This window comes from Lissotriton vulgaris, chromosome 10 (genome assembly GCF_964263255.1).
Source record: "Lissotriton vulgaris chromosome 10, aLisVul1.2, whole genome shotgun sequence".
NCBI lineage: Eukaryota > Metazoa > Chordata > Amphibia > Caudata > Salamandridae > Lissotriton > Lissotriton vulgaris.
This window is the reverse complement of record NC_141698.1, coordinates 240606719-240624140: the sequence shown is the minus strand read 5'-3', so window position 1 is coordinate 240624140 and position 17422 is coordinate 240606719. Positions and strand designations below refer to the sequence as shown.

Genomic DNA, 17422 nt, shown 5'->3' with positions numbered 1-17422 from the left:
GCCCTGCCTTCCTCCCCCCACACCCCCCCCTCCCCACGGGAATGATCGATCTCACATCTAACCGATGCAGAAATGCGACTCCCCGACATCAGACGCACCCCACCACTCACCCACTAAGCCACGCACACCGATCCGCAATTGCGGAACATCCACGACACGCATGGACACGGTACCTGACTACGGGACTCTGATGACCAGAGTCGTAACGCAGCACCCTCTTTCATTTGAGTTAATGTTTGCCCTCTCCCTGATATTCTTTACTTCCTCCCTCTGTTCGGAGGTTGGTTTTACAGACTGTTGCCCCCCCAGTTGACAGCGCTGTACTCTCAAGATTCACGAGCACACTTACAGGTACATAACATACGGCAACACATACCACATTACTCCGCTGACGTAAAACAGCAGCTATGATGCGCTCACAGATAGCAACATCACCACACCGAACAAAGAGACCGGTCCACCCAGAGAGGTCTCTTATCAGGGAAACATCACTCCGCAATACTGAGTATGGAAACGAGGGGTGCATAGTGGGCAGCGAGCTACAGATCGCGCCCTGGACATCATGATGAATCGAGTACTCTGGTGAGATGGATGACGCCACAAGTAATGATATGTAACGAGGAAATGCTACTTGATAACATTGTCAGTTTCTCCCATTGATGCTAACGGCCCAGTTATGTGGCGATTGAAATCTTCAGAATAATTGCTGTTTATGTTTACACCTGTAATGCACATGGTGAACCTGATTTATGTTTCCTCATTAAGATATGCCCAAAGTGATGTAACTGTATATTGAGCGATCAATAAAACATATTTAAAAAAAAAAAAAAAATGAGGCACAGGGGTCAGACTGATTTGCATATAGCCATGTCTGAACTGGGTTGGCAGAGTGGGCTAAAGAACGGTGATGGATTAAACCCAGATCTTTTGACTGGGTGTGAGTGTTTGATTGATTCAGATGCTCCGTCCATCACCACCCCCTTTTGTACCGCTTTTGGCCGCCATAAGTGTGGCAGGGTATGCTCAGACGTGAGTCCCTTGCTCACCTTGCCACTGGATTCAAGCAAGCCGGGCTGAAGACGGCTGGAATGCCAGAAACCGGTCCTTAGAAGCTTGTTTCCAGTCCACGGAAGACATGGCTTGGCAGTTCGGGCTGGACTGTTCCCATGAGGCACAGGGTCAGACTGATTTGCATATAGCCATGTCTGAACTGGGGTGGCAGAGTGGGCTAAAGAATGGTGATGGATTAAACCCAGATCTTTTGACTGGGTGTGAGTGTTTGATTGATTCAGATGCTTCGTCCATCACCACCCACTTTTGTACCGTAAAATAAAATTACAACACAAGGCCTGGGAGGATCTGATGGAGGTGATAGAGATAAAAGATTCAACTGCCTTTTGGAAAGTCATAAACAATCCCTGCATCCAAGAGGCAAATAAACCTAGGATAGCTAACAACATTCTGGTGAGAGCACTTTTTGGGCTTTCCAATCACTGCATAGATAAGTCTCAGTGGGAGGGTAACAGGGGGGAACGGAACATTACCGAGATAAGATGTTCCTTGGGTGAGATCAAGGCAGGGGTAGAAGGCTTGACCTGAAATAAGGCCCCGGTCCCAATGGGATTCCACCTGATCTCTTTCTGAGCAAGGTGGATCTATGGGCGACCATCTAGAGTAATTAATGCAGCAGTTGATACAGTAATGCCATCTTGGTCCACAACAACGATTGTCCGAATTTTTCAAAAAGGGAACAAACATAGCCCACTCTGTTACAGACCAATCAATCATAGCATTTATAAAGCACTCTACATACCCGTGAGGGTCTCAAGGCACTGCCGAGGCGCTGCTACTGTTCGAAGAGCCAGGTCTTGAGGAGTCTCCTGAAGGTTAGGAGGTCTTTGGTCTGCCTCAGGCAGATGGGGAGGGTGTTTCATGTCTTGGCGGCGAGGTGGGAGAATGGTCTGCCGCCGGTGGTCACTCTTCGGATGCGGGGGACGGTGGCGAGGGCGCGGTCTGTGGAGCGGAGCTGGCGAGTGGGGGTGTAGAGGCTGAGTCGGCTGTTGAGGTACGCTGGTCCGGTGTCATGGAGTGCCTTGTGTGCATGGGTGAGGAGCTTGAAGGTTATCCTCTTGTTGATGGGGAGCCAGTGCAGGTCTCTCAGGTGGAGTGTGATGTGGCTGCGGCGGGGGATGTCGAGGATCAGGCGTGCTGAGGCGTTCTGGATGCATTGGAGCCATTTCAGGAGTTTGTCTGGGGCTCCTGCATAGAGTGTGTTGCCGTAGTCCAGTCTACTGCTGACGAGGGCCTGGGCGACTGTCCTTCTAGTTTCGGTGGGGATCCATTTGAAGATCCTGCAAAGCATGCGGAGGATGTTGAAGCAGAAGGAGGAGACGGCGTTGACCTGCTTCGTCATGGAGAGGGTGGAGTTGAGGAGGATCCCTAGGTTGCGTACGTGGTCCGTGGGTGTAGGGGGTGCTCCTAGTGCGGTCGGCCACCAGGAGTCGTCCCAGGCCGAGGGGGTGGATCCGAGGATGAGGCCCTCCGTCTTGTCCGAGTTCAGCTTCAGTCGGCTGGTTCTCATCCAGTCAACGACGGCCTTCATTCCTTCGTGGAGGTTAGTTTTGGCGGTGTGGGGGTCTTTGGTGAGGGATCATATGGGTGTCATCGGCGTAGGAGATGATGTTGGGGTCGTGCCGTCATGCGACATGGGCGAGCGGTACCATGTACACGTTGAACAACGTTGAGCTGAGGGATGAGCCTTGGGGTACGCCGCAGATGATCTCGGTGGCTTCGGCGCTGAAGGGGGGAGGCGGACGCTCTGATTTCTGCCAGAGAGGAAGGAGGTGGTCCAGTCCAGGCGAGGAACGAGCGAGTAAAGCAAAACGTTAACAGTGCTTAGCGGGACCAGGTAATGTGCGGACCTTCCACATTACCGGGTCCCGCTAAGCACTGTTAATGTTTTGCTTCACTCTCGTCTAAGCAGTAGACTTCTAAGTACGTTTCACGTTATTGGGCATTCGCCTGTTGTACACATTCCGGCACCATTTTTCCGCACCAACTTCGTAACGCAGGCACCGCATTTCGCACAGTTTTTCCTGATATTAACGCTTTACTCGCTGGTTCCTTTTCTCTGATTTTTCTCCTTTATCCACATTTTCTTTCATCATTTACGTGTTTAGTTACAATTTTACTTTCTTTACATTTGTGCTGCAATGTGGTATAGCCACTATACTTGGTCTTTACCCAGTATTTTTCTTATACCCCGCAGGTCACATGCAATCCCCTGAAGAAGGACTAGGTCCCGAAATGCATAGGGATACATATGCATTGTAATTGTTTGCAGTTTCTTTGAAGGAATGACACCCCAGTTTATGTGAACTTTCATTTGAACATTCGAAAACTACATTGTGAAAACAACAATGCATCAATTGAATTAAAGACGAACTATTGACTAAAATTATGTAATGAAGTTTATTTAATTTCACTATTACAAAGAAAGCACAAACATTACAAATACAACGTGAGACTACGTCTCGTAAGGAGTGCCACAAGGCACATTGTCATCGAGGTGACGCTGCAATCATTATTGTTTCAAATTCCTACTTCCCAAGATCAGAGGGAGTGTACCCAATGGCACCCAAAAGCGCAACAAATCATTGAACATATAGGAAGAATCAAGCCTACAGTATTATACTAAGGCGTGCCGCACACCACGCACCATTTTACTTTTATAATGCCCATGATAGATTCTCAATGACATGGTTCAGGTTAAACCTTCTGCACCACGTACTAGCTGACTCGGCAGGATACACACTGTCCACAGAGATGAAGGGACCATGTGGCTGCGACCAATGGTCTCCACAGGATACCTTTAACTTTGTTTTACTATGTCCCTCTTATTCAAAGCCAAGGAGCCTTTTTTAAAAGAGAATTATAAAGAAAGCTAGATTTAAACACGCAAGAGTGGCCTTGCTATTTTTAAAATTGTTCTCAGACGCTTTGCCTCTGTTTTGTAGTGTACATTTTTTAAGGGTAGAGGCCAGGCTTAGAGCTACAAGGGGAAATCGGGAGATTATAGGCTGACTGGGAAGTCACCCCTTGTTTATGGACCTATCAAGGAATGGGCTGAAGGGAGGGGCACCCAATCTTTGATGTACTGAACGTGTATTATGGAGAATTTTAGACTGTTGAACTGTATTTCATCTGTACTTTCATGGTATTTTTTTTTTATACCGAATAAAGTTATGTGATGTAATGATCAGACTGGAGGCTGGATCAGTTCACCACCCTCCGATCTCCGGGTCCCGGCCTCTATCAGTTCCCTTTACCCCTTACTGTCCAGAGTGTGACGGCTATGCGGAGGTCACATTGTCCGTCCCGCCGACCTCTCCACTTCCCCGCGGCCCCTCTGTGCTCGGCCTCAGCCTCCTCGCAGGTCCTGGCCTTGCTGCAAGCTCCAAGGCCATTGATCACTTTTGAAGTACCATCTTGAGGGCGCTCGACCTCCACCGGCTGCCCGGAGCAGTGTTTGCCCCCGTCGCTCCTGTGGGCGCCTGAGCTGTACAAAGCAGCCCTGCTCGTCAGTGGAGTAACCAGACCAGATTCGGCCCACTCACAGATCCCAGCCGCCAGTAAATTAAGACAATAGACTTGGGACTGGCGCGGTGCTCTGGTCTCACAGGTCTGCTCTCCCTGAGGCTCCTCCTACATGCCTGGGTACCCTTGGTACCATATAATATAGACTGATAAGTAAGTCAGCTTATGCCACTGGGGGGTAGCCAATGCAACATACACTTTGTAAGAGGTTCAAACCCTGTCACTGAGGTCTGGTTAGCAAGCCTCAGAGTTTAAAAACCAGCGCATCAGCTCAAAACTGTGGGGGTGATCATGTAAAAAGAGGCATTTCCTTACAAATATGCTGGGTGTTTGTGCCAACCTTCCGTCCTCCCTTGGACAAAACACACGGAATGGCCCAAAACAGATTGGAAGAACTGACATTTTAATAAGGGGAAAGCAGAAGAGAATTCCATCTGGAAAATTGATATCGAACCTTTAAAAGAAGCGGAGCGAAATTAAGGGCATATAAATCCTCAATCTTGGAAGAGAACCTTATGCCTAAGTAACGCTTTGGATGTAAATTAATACATGGGAACAAGTCTGGGTGTAAAACCCTGGAGCCGCAGCCACCCAATATTATTTCTGTCTGTTTCTTGTTAATTTTATACCCTCTCAACTTTTCATGCTGAGCAAAAAGTTCAAAAAAAAATCTTGGTTTCCCTCCCACTATCTAAATTTGCATAATATATAATTGGCGTATAGATTAATCTTATCCATCTGAGGAAGGGGAGGATGGATACTCATGTTTCCTTGAATCACTCTGGATAATGGCTCAATAAAGAAGGAAAACAAAATAGGAGATAACAGGCACCCCCTGCCTTGTGCCACGCGGCACCATTATTTGTCTCACTTCCACTGAGTTGATGATAATACCAGCTTCAGCTTTACAGTACATTTTGTATATGAACCACGTGACCCAGGCGGAATACCAAATCTGGTCAGAATAATAAATAAAGTTTCCCAGACCACAAGGTCAAAAGCTTTTTCTGCATCCTGCAGAAACACCAAAGCTTGTATATCATTAACTGCGAAATAGTCCAGAGCTTCAGCCAGATAATGCAAATTTGTCCCCAGCTGCCGGCTTGCTATAAAACCTTTCAGTCTATATGGATCAATCCAGAAGCTATTGAGTTAAATCTCTTTGCAAGCCGTTTAGCAATGATCTTATAATCTGTATTTAGTAATGCAATAGGATGATAGGAGCTTGGATCCTCAGCATCCTTACCTTTCATCAAGAAACTTACAACAAACCCGTTAAAATAAAGAAGGTGGTACAACGCCCCCTTGTAACATTACATTGGCGACTGATAAGAAATATTCAGTCAGAGCATCTGAAAAAAGTAAACAAAAATTCCCGGGAAAGCCATCCGGGCCACAAGCTTTACCATTCATAAGATTCTTTAAAACCTGTATCAACTCCTCTTTGGAGTCTGCCCTCTGATCTGCAGTTAATGTTGCAATATTACAGTCTGTCAAGAATCTGTCCAGGGAAAGCAAAATAATCGTCTGTGCTTGTGCATATATCTGTCTATAATGCTCCGACATTATTTTTTCGACTTTCTCTGGTTCCCTACTCGTAATTCCCGTAGTCTGGCATTTCACGGCATTTATCCTCTTCCTAGCAGCTTGTTCACATGTCTGGCAGGCTAAAATTTTCCTCCTGAAGTGGCTTACCTCATAAACTTTCTGTGAATGGGCCTGACTCAGCGTAGCACATTTTCCATAGTATGCTTCGTTCATTGCCCTCCTAGTAATGTCGAACGCCCTTTTATTGACCCTTGAGGAATTCTTCAAAAACCTGATATGACACTGCTGCACCTTGTGGTGACTGGATGTTTAAACCAGAATCAATGCAAATCATGACCCTGAAGGGCTCAATGGTAATGAAGATGGGCCAAAATATGACCAGAAACATCTCTCACTTTAAAACAAATCAGGAAATTATCTCTCAAACCATGTCTAAATTCAAATTCGAGGACGCAGAAGACAACAATGACACCCATCCCATTCCAGAGGACAACACAAATCCACCAGACTATTGGGGAGGGCCCTGAAAAAGCCCACAAGACTAATTGTAGAATTTAGATCCACTAAAATGCGGAAATCTCATATTCCAGTGAGAGGGGAGGTGTAATGGACAGTGGCATTGGTGGTCAGTGCTCCAGCTGACCTGAGGACACCACAATCAGTGACAGAAAACACTCAGGGGTCAAGAGGGACTGGGGGTAAGGCAAGCGAGGGACGACAAAGGGGTGAGAGAGGGAAGGGGGTAGTACAATAAGAAGTGAGTATGAAATGCACGTGGAGCGCGGTATACTGAATATCTAATATAGTGAGATATACATACCTTCTCAGTCTGGTGTCTATTTCATGGTTCTGAGATATCACAGGTGGGGCCGTGGGAAGACCGCATAGATGAGACGGTGTAGCAGGGGTGAGTGGTAAAGAGGTGATGTATAACAGTAAAAAGGGGTGGAGAAAGGATTGAAGGGACTGCAGGGCTGAGGAGGCCTAGAGTTGAGACAGAGCAGTCGCTAAACCAGGATCAATAATGATCAAGGACAGTGGGTCAAGAGGGACCAAAGGCGACAAGGGACAACGGGGGGGGCAACTGGTGAGGCAGGGCAGGTGGTAGGAGATGGGCTAGAGGTTAGGAAGGGTTTCTAGGGCCAGAGTGCGAAAGGAGACTCAAACCTGGGTGTGCTGGCACGGCGAGACAAAAGGCTATGGGGAGGGCAACAAAAGTAAGACAGGCAGGAGGGACCAGAGATGATAGGGGACGGTAAGGGAGGGGACATAGGTGAGATGGGATAGTGGGAGAAGCTGGAAAGAAGGGAGATGGGCAGCAGAGGACAAGGCAGTCTTTGATGACTTAAGCCAGCCGCATTCCAGAGGTGAGATAGGGCAATGGTGAGAGGGGGCCAGGATGTGGGTGTAAAATACTAGGTCAAAAAAAGCCAGAGAAAACACAGCACAAAAGGGGTTCAGAGGTCATATGGGACTTTCAGGGTAAGGTGCGAAATGTGACACAACTGGAGGGGTTCCAGAGGTGGGGAGATGGGGACACAGGTGACAAAACAGAAGTGGGAAGTGTCTAGAGCTGAGAGAGCAGCGGAAGGAGAGGGATCAGAAGCTATAGAGCCCAGTGAAGAGAGACGGATAGAGGTGAGACATTGCTAATATAGGAGTGGAGCAAGGGGGAGGTGGGAGGTGGGCTAAAGGTGACAAGGGATGAAGGTACCAGAAGTTAGACTGGACAAACGTGGCATGGGGCCAGAGGTAAGTCGGGGCCCTGGGTAGATCAATGCCTAAGGAGACATGGGGGAGTGAGCGCAAGATCCAGAGCTGCACCAGCAGTGGATGGAGGGTTCAGAGTTTAAAAGAGGCTTCAAGTGGAGCTGAAGCTCAGGCATTAAGGGGTGGGCACAATAGGGCTATGCATGAGATTGGACAGCAAGGCAAGGGTGAAAGAGGTGATTTGGGAAGATGGGAGAGGAGTTAAGAGGGGAGATGGCTTAGAGTGTGAGTGGTGGGGTAGAGATGAGTCAGGGCAACAGTTGGTGAGATTCCAAATGACAGTTGGAACAATGGACGGCGGTGACCAGAAGTGAAATAAGACAGAGTTGGTGGTGGGCCAGAGATGAGAAGGGTTTATAGAGGGAATTGCACCAGAGGAAACACAAGACAGTAGAGGGAAGGTAGCCAATGGTGACCCAGTGCAACGAGGGCCAGTTAGACAGGACTATGGGGGGAAGGGAAGCAGGAAGCACAGATGGGCTTCTGGGGGTGTGGTCCAGGTGTGACACACTAGAGAGCTAGAGGTTAGTTGGGACTGTAGTGGAGGCTTTTTCGGATCCCTGCTTGCTCGTCATAAAAGCCTCCTCCAGGCCAAGCTCCTCAACAGGGGTGGAGGATGGACAATCAATCAATCAAAGACATTTATAGAGCGCGCTACATACCCGTGGGGTCTCAAGGCGCTGGACAGGGACTTGTTGGCCTAGGCCATGACAGTGCCCACAGAGAACACATGGATGACCAACAGGTCCTGAGCATCTGGTCCCTTCTTATCTGGGGAAAGGCCACTGGCCTTCCTTTTAATGTCTACACAGGGTGACGGATGGAGGACGTTCAAATAAATGTATCCACCTTGTGGAGCCCTGGCTGAGCCTCAAGCATCAAATGAGCCCTTATCAGGAGTTCGAGCTTCACCAAGCAGGCTGCACTGGCTTGGATGTTTATCTTCAGAAACCCTTCCTTTTCTATCTGTAGGCTGGCCTGCCATGAGACACCAATCACTAAAGCAAGGACACCCTTCCCTGGGCCTGCAGAATCCCATCCTAGGCACTCTGTGACAATGCACGCAGGCACATGGCCCTTGGTCCCTTATGTCCACTGGAGCTCTGACCCGGGGCCCTGGCAGAGTGTTTCACTCTACAGAGAGCAGCGACTGGCCATCTGGTTGCTTTCATAATGCTTCCAGAAATATTGCACTTCTGAAGAGAGCAGCCAGATGGACAAAATGTCAACAAAACCCTTGCTCCACGAATGCAGACAAAGTCCACAGGCCACTCATGTAATCTTTTCACACACAGTTACAGAGAGGGGCATTCAAAGTGAATTTATCTGCCTTCCTGGAGCCCTACCTGGACTTGAAGTCTGAGCCAGCAAAGACTTCTGACTGCATCAATTCACTCTTACTGTGCGTACCATCAGATGGCCGGGCCCAGAACAGAATGGCTATCTGATCTCATCATGGCTTCTTGAAAGCTTTTCTGCTTATGTGAGAGGCATTCAGAGAGATTCCGCAGGCCAGGACTCAGACCCTCGCCTCGGCCTAACCTGAGGTCCAGCCAGGAAGGGGTGACCCCACCCAAGAGCTCCTCAGAGCTTTTCACCGTAAAGCAGTGAGCCCAGCACAGGCTGTGAAATCCAGTTCTGGCCACTCTGATAATCGGTGGCCTGTTGCATCGAACCATTTTACTGGGGGACTGTTTCAGGCTCCACCAGAGCTCTAATTAGGGGCTCGGTCAGGGCTTTTAATCTGGCGAAGTAAGAGAGCCTTTCCTGGGCCTGCGGAATCCTGTCCTGGGCACCCTGCGGCAAGGAGGCAGGGCTCATACCCTGGGTGCCAGGGCCCTTTGCCCAAAGCTAGCCAGAGATCTGACCCAGCCCCCAGTCAGAGTTACTTAACCCAGAGAAGCAGGAGAGCCCTTCTTAAATCAGCAGAAGCCAGCACTGGGTTCCCTAACTTGGGGCCCGAAGAAGCTCTGACTCCGTGCCTGGTGAGAACTTCTTAACAGAGTGAATCACTTTAGCTCTCCATAGTCTGTGGAAGCCCTTCCAGGCCACTCTGAGACATAGTAGCATGACACATGGACCTTGGGCCCTGAAAGGCCTCACCCAGGGCATGTTGGAGCTCCGACCTGGGGCCTGATGACAGTTTCTAAAGCATATGACACAACAGAGCCCTTCCCCTGCCCTGTGGAACCCCATCACAGACAGTTTGTGGCACAACAGGCTGAAGAATGAAGCCCAGAGCCAAGGGCTTGCTCCACCAGGCCAGTCAGAGCTCAGACCTAGGGCTAGGCAGAGCTTCTACCTCTTGCAAGCCTGTGGAAGATTGTCCTGGGGACTCTGAGATATGGTGAGCTGGTGCTCTGACACTAGGTCACAGCTTCTTAACCCAGCAAGTCAGAGGAACCATCCCAGGGCTTACAGGAGCCCGTTCTGTGCACTCTTAGACATGAACACAGAGCACCTGGGACATTTTCAGAACATCTTAAGCTGGTGAAGTAGGGGAGCCCTTCCTGGGCCTTTGGAACCCCATCCCAGGCACTTTGTTACATGGCAAGATATAGAATGGAACCCAGGGCTGACGACTTGCAACTCCGAGCCAGCTGGAGTTCTGACCCGGGGCATGGTCAGAGATTCTTATCCTGGTAAAGCAGGAATTCCACCCCCGGCCTGTGGAAGGCCGCCCTGGGCACTCTAAGATACAGTGGGGCGGAGTGTGGAACCCAGGTGCCAGGGGCCCACATGTCAGGTCAGCCAGAGCTCTGACCTTCCTAGAAAAGCAGTGAAGCTTTCCCCAGGACTGACCCAGGTACCACTCTGGGCGTTTAACCCCAGGGATCAAGAATCTTTGTGCCCATCTAAGAGTTGTCACTATAGTGTGAGAATGTGATGTGCAACAGTTTCAAAAGCCTGAAAAGGGTTTTTGTGAAGTACAAACTGTCTGACTCCAGTGTGTCTTAATAAGTAACTATCGGGGGGAGGAGCTACGCCAGCAACCAAGATGGCCTCTTAGGCTCCCGGCTCCGCCGACCTCCATCTTCAGCCAGATGATCCTGTCATATATCCTGATGGTACGCCTGACCTCCATGTAGATGAACCGTTGCTGAGTCTGATGGCGCAATCCCGAGAATGTTATCGCCCTGATTGATGGAGTTGTGTCGTGTTTTGGATTTCGGCCTAACCCAGCTTGTGAGCTGGGGCCTCGAGTACTGGCCCAGCCGGGTTGCAGTTGAACAACATCGGCCGTGGGACTCAGACAGGGTCCGGTCTCTTGCAGTGGAGGTTATCCTGGCCCGATTCTGATGGCGGTCATTTGGTCTGATTGATACTGAAGGAGCGGTGGCAAGATTTGTCTGTGGCTGTTGGGGGGGAATCCCCGTCCCGGCGACCCGGTTTGCCCTCCCCCCGGGGTCTGCTGGGTTGGGGCCCTCGCTCGCGGTAGCAGGATACAGACCGAGGCCGTCTGACTGATAATGCACCCTCCGTTGCCATCCGCCCCGCTCTTGCCTATTTCCCGGAGAGGCCCGGCTCCCCGGGGAACACGCCCATGTTGGAAATCGAAGGAGCGGAGATGGTTCGGACGAATTGTGAGCCGTCATTGAAGACCGTACTGGCCGCCATCGGGGCACTTCATTTACATCTGGAAGCCATTGTCCACAAAATGATCGCGGGTAAGATTGAAACTGGGCGACCGAGTCCGGGCTCTGATCCATCGCAAGATCTACAACGAACTGAGTTTCCCACGATGCACATAGTTACGGAAGATCAGGGCCCCGTGCAGGAAGAAGTATTGATGCCCTTGGTCAGTGTGCAAAGGGGTAACTGCGACTTGGTTCTTCGATAGGATTGCAGCAACCACCATCGCTACCGACTGAGATAGATCTGTTTGGTTCTTCACTCCTGGGGACTTCTATTAATGACTATTGGAAGGCAACAGCGTCTTTTCCCTCCCTGGCGGTTTTCTTATATCCATGGAGGAAACAACAACCGGACTTAATGTCGGTGAGGGAGATCCTATATGTGGCTGAGGTCTACAAAGACTCAATGTTTTTGACTTGTCCCAGACTGCACTTTCTTGAACTCCCTTCGAACTTCGATTCTCCTGGGATTGCGATGGTGTTACCAGATAGAGTTCACATGAAAGATCCGAAGAGCCAAGGATGAGATTGTTTGCCTGGGTCTGATTTCGGGGCTTTAGAGGACACGGGATCCGCTACCATAATGCTCGCGGGAGGTTGGGCGGTGTTTAACGTCTCCCCTGTTTTGTTCTGTCTATAACTCCTGATTGCTTTTTGGTTACTACAGGGGTTGTTCGTTTCTGGCGGGGGGAAAGGAGACTGGGAGCCTGTATGAAACTCTCCTCCTCCACTTTTTTTATATTTAGTACTTAGTTAGTTGGGGCGACAGGCACACTGCTAGTTGGGGTTAGGCGATAGCCATATGCAGGGGTGCAGGGTGGGGGGATGGGTCTATTGTTTTGGTTTTAGCTTTCGTTTTTATGGTTTCTCTTTTGTACTTTCTCTTTCAGTTTCTTTAATAATGTTGGGGAATTATCCTGATTTTGTCTATATTTTAGTATCTGGTGACCGTGCTTCTTTTACTATCCTGATTCTATAAGTAGGTAGGTTCTGAGGGCTTGCGCCTACGTTGGGTCGTAGATTGAAATGTCGTTAATCTTGTTTTGTAATCACTAGCGCAGGCGTCTCAGTTATTCTTTTATTGCTCCGTGTTAATCCTGTTTTTGTACCTACTCGCCTTATTATTATGTTTGAATGTATGGCACCAGATATGTCTATTTCTTTTCCTTGTTTTAAAATAATAAAAGATTTACAACAACAAAAAAAAGAAGTAACTATCAGGATTTATGGTCAACGGAGTATCTTTGATGTACATAGTGTTAATTGATCCCTCCCCTGCTAGCCCTAAACTCTATCAAACCCCCTATTGTAATTTGATTAACCTGAGTGAAGTAACGGATCCCCCCTAGGACTGCAGAAGCCAGTCTCCAGCACTTTGCGAATTGGCAGCCTAAGGTCAGAGGCTCGAACCGCCAGGCCAGCCGGTGCTCTGAACTTTGCCCGGTCAACGTTTCATAAGCTGGCAAAGCAAAGGAGCTCTGAAGTTTATGAGGGACCACACTTGCTGAAGCAAGAGAGCCCTTCCCAGGCCTGTTGGACCTTCTCCCGCTCACTATGCAATGAGGAGCTCAGACCTGGGATCTGATCACAGCTTCTGAGCCAGGCAAAGCAAGGGAGCTGTGTCTGCAGAAGCCTACCACGGGCATTCTGAGACACAGTGGGCTGTTGCATGGTCCACACGTTCTGGATGGCCTCATCCCAAGCCAGCCTTAGCTCTGACTTGGGACCTGGTGAGACCTTCTTAAGCTGGCAAAGAAGGGTAACCTTCCCTGGGCTGCATAAGCCCATCCAAGGCACTTTAAAACATGACACTCCAGAGGAAAGACCCCAGGTGCCCTCACCAGGGCCTTACCAGATCTCTGATCTGGTCCGTGGCAGTTCTTTAAACACAGCAAAGCAGGGGGAACCATACCTGGATCCGCGGGCCCGTCTTATTCACTTCGAGAATCTGCGGGCTGCTAAATGGAGACAATGTTCAGAGGCTTGCATCTCTGTCCAGCTGTTCTGAACTGGAGCCCAATCAGAGCTTCATAAGTTGGCAATGCATGGGAGCTCTCCAGGCTCTGAACTTCCGCATGCTGAGGAGCATTGCAAGGTGATTGCCTGGAGAATGAAGCCCTGTGCCTGGGGAGTTCAGTCAGTCAGAGCTTCTTAACCCAGTAATGCAGTGGAGTCATCTTCATACCTGTGGGATACAATTCTGGGCGCTTTGCAATACAGAGGGCTGGAGAATGGAGGACACGAATGATGGCCTGCACCCCTACGTCCAGTCAGAACTTCTTATGCTGGCAAAGCAGAGGAACCTTCCCTTGGCCTGTAGGACCCAAGAACTGGTCAAAGCATTCTTATCTGGGGAGAGCAGGGAGCCCTTCCTGGGACTGTGGAAGAAAGTACTAGACACTTTGGGATGCGGTGGGCAGGATGCCAGGTCCTAGGAGCCCTCGTCTTAGGTCCTACAGAGCTGTGACCTGGGTATTGATCAGTGCCTTTTACTCTGCTGTAGACTGGGCACAAAAACACAGACCTGCAGAAACCCATTCTTGGTACTGTCATAACAGCGAACCAGTGCACTGACCCCAGTTCCTCATGGCCTGTGCCACACCGGGCTACTGGGCCACCTGGCAGTACTTCAGGGGCTTTTCCACCCATCAAAGGCTGGGAGCCCTCCTCGGGCCTGTGGAAGCCCATCCTAGGCACTTTAAGACACAGGTGGCCGATGCTTAGACTCCCAGGGCCCTTACGTTGTGCCAGCGAGAGCTGTGACCCTTGGGCTAGTCAGAGTTCCGTAACCCAGCAAACCAGGGAAGTGCTCTTGGGTCCTGCTGGGCCTCATACAGGAGATGTATGACAAGGTGAGGATAGAATATTGCCTAATGGTGGGGGCTTGCACTCCTGGCCCCTGGGCATCCTGGGCAATCTGAGACTTGGTTGACCAGTGCATGGAATATCACCTGGGTCCCACCAGAGCTCTGAACCAGAACTCAGTCAGGTCTTTTCAGCCCAGTGAAGAAAGGGAGACTTCCCTGGGCACTCTATGACACAATGGTCCGATACAGTGACTCCTAGTTGGAAGCCTGGTCTAGGGCCCTGGTTGGAGCCCCAGCCTGTAATAACTGGGCCTCCCAGCCAAAGCCATGGCTTCCCCCACCTCTCATTGGAGATTACTAGAACTGTTCAGCCCAGAGGAGCCCCAGACTCCTCCACTGTCTGATGTCATCCAGCACCAGGCAGGATTGGTTGCTGCTGCCGAATGGCTGAAGCCCAGGCCTTCAGGGACTAAGCCTCCCAGAGGACAACCATAACTTCACCTATTTCCCACAGGGGATTACTGCAACTAGTGAGCCCAGCTGAGCATGGTCCTGGTGTAGAGATATGCTGCTGGTGGGTCTGGCCTACCCGAGGAGGGCAGGTGTCTGGACTCCCCACCCTCAGGTCTGACACCACCCTGCCCCAGGTGTGGATGGTAGCTGTACCCTCTGGCTGGAACCTCAACCGGGGAACTTGGCCTTCCATGTGAAAATGATGGCTTTATGCACCTCTCACTGCAGATTACTGTAAGTGTTCAGCTTGGTGGAGTCCCAGAGTCCTCTCCGGTCTGACACACCCAGCCTCATGAAGGCTAGGTGGCTCTGACCAGAGGTTGGATTCCAGGCCTTTGGGGACCAGGCCTCCTAAACAAAAAACATGGATTCACCCACCTCTCACTGGGTATTAATGGAACTGTTCTCCCCAGAGAAGCCCCAGACTCATTCTCGCTCCAATGCCACTCTGTGTCAGGTAGGGGATGCCACCCTGCCCCAGGTAGGGTAGTTGGCCCTGCCTGATGCCTAGAGCCCTGGCAAGCAAGGACCGGGCCTTCATTCTCATAGCCATAGTTTCACCTGCCTCTTACTGTTGATTACTAGAAATGTTCAGCTCAAAGGAGCCTCTGACCCCTCCCTGGTCTGACATCACTCTTCCTCTTGCAGACAAGGGGACTCTTCTTCATGGCAGGAGCCATGGCCTGGGTGACTCGCTCCCCAGTTAAAAGCTGTGGCTTCACCTGCTTCTCTCTGAGGATTACTCCTCCACAGTGTGACGCATCCCTGCCCCAGGCACCCTAGATGGCGCTGCCTGGTGGATGGAACCCCAGTCTGTGTTTACCAGGACTCCCAGTTGAAAGCCACTTGTTCACCTACCTCTCACTAGTGATTACTGAAACTGTTCAGCCCAGAGGATACCCATACTCCTCACTGGTCAGATGCAACCTCCCCTGGTTAGGGAGGATCATATGCTCTCCCAGACTCGTCTGCTGCCAACCCAGACATTTGGCCCTAGGTGCCCAGGGGTGATATCAACCTTCCTGGAATCCAGCCTTTGTTAGCTGAGGTGGTTTCAGCTCCTCTGCCTTATATCCTCTGGACCTAGCACAAAAAACGCTTTCATTGAGTGATAAGCCGTCTCAAAGTGGTGGCATATGGAACACCAGTGGAAAATTGAGCTGCAAATAGGTGCACCGGCTGGCCCTCCGGTCATCTGGTCACTCCGTCCCTGCCCAGATGGCACAGTCCATCCACCAACCAGATGTACCGGTCCAACCACTGACCGGATAGCATGATCCAACCACCAACCAGAGTGCCCAGGCACATGGGAGCTGCCAACCAGAGTGCCCATGCAGACTGCAGATTGCAATCCGAATCACCCACCCAATGAGGACCTGACTCAAGCCAATGACTTGCTTCCGGGCACCTCTGCTGTGCCAGAGGCCATCTGGTCATCTCACTAACCTGCAAGAAGGGATGCCCCACACCTTGCACCTGGTGGTGCAGGAAGGGAGCAGAGGCTTAGGATCTTTGCAGCACATGGAGGCAGCCCTCCATGTGGACCAGTGCCCATTCCTCCCACAAGCAGTAGCAGAGGGACACTGCCATATAGGCATCCACAGACAGACACAAAAGCACAGATCAGTTTGGACGCCATGCCTAGTCTGAGGTCATAGTCAAATACTAAAGCGTGGGGAGCAATCCTGTCCCCATATGCCCAAAGGCTCCCAGCAGAGGTTTTAGGCCTCTTTCACACAAAGGTGGGTGGCAGAACATCCTTTTCCAGATCAGAAGCCAGGGACCATAGTTAAACTGAGCAGAGGCAGACCCCCAAGGCCTGTGCGCACAGACAGTCAGGAATACCATAGACAGCCACATAAAGCACTCGGCCAGGCCCTCTGGGGGTTTCCCACTTTGGGGCAGTTCAGGCACCTGCCCTCCTCCTGTGGGTTCTGAGATAAGTGATTGGAATAAGATCTTGACGGATGAAGGGAGCAGAGCCTCCTGTGATAGGCCCTTCCACACACTGGTGGGGTCCGAGGGGCAATTGATATACAAGCAAACCTTTAGACAGACATAGCCCTAGGATGAACCGAGGGCTGCAAGCTGTTGATGATCAATGTGTCCTGTTATTCACACTAGTTCTCTTAGCTAGCTGAATTCTTCATCTAAAATGCAAGCCAAGTGATCCACCAACTAGAGTCAACGGGCAAATTCCTTTGTGCCTTCCCACCTGGAGGTAGAGGACGGGGGAGGATAGCAGCACTGCCCTGGAGCTGCTGTCTGCAGCATCAGGCAGGTTCCACATCACCAAAGGTAGGTAGCTCCACCACAGGCCCACCTGGATATCCAGGCAGGTATACGCTAGTCATCAAAATTAAAACCCAGTCCAGGCACAGAGGACAGGACAACTAGGTCCCTGGCAACAAAGAATGGTCACCCCTTCTGCATGTCCACTGTCCACCTTTGACTGTGTCTGGAGGGAGAAAGGGCTCAACCACTGCACACTGAGAGTCCTATACCCAGGTGGCCGCTGAAAGCCATGCTGCCATTCTGGAATCCCCATGCATG

The 17422-nt window shown here is 50.5% G+C and overlaps 1 pseudogene; it reads right to left on the bottom strand.

Annotated features, from left to right (window-relative positions):
• Nucleotides 1-16911: 16911 nt before the first annotated feature.
• Nucleotides 16912-17055, bottom strand: LOC147685033 (5.8S ribosomal RNA; annotated as a pseudogene).
• Nucleotides 17056-17422: the final 367 nt, after the last annotated feature.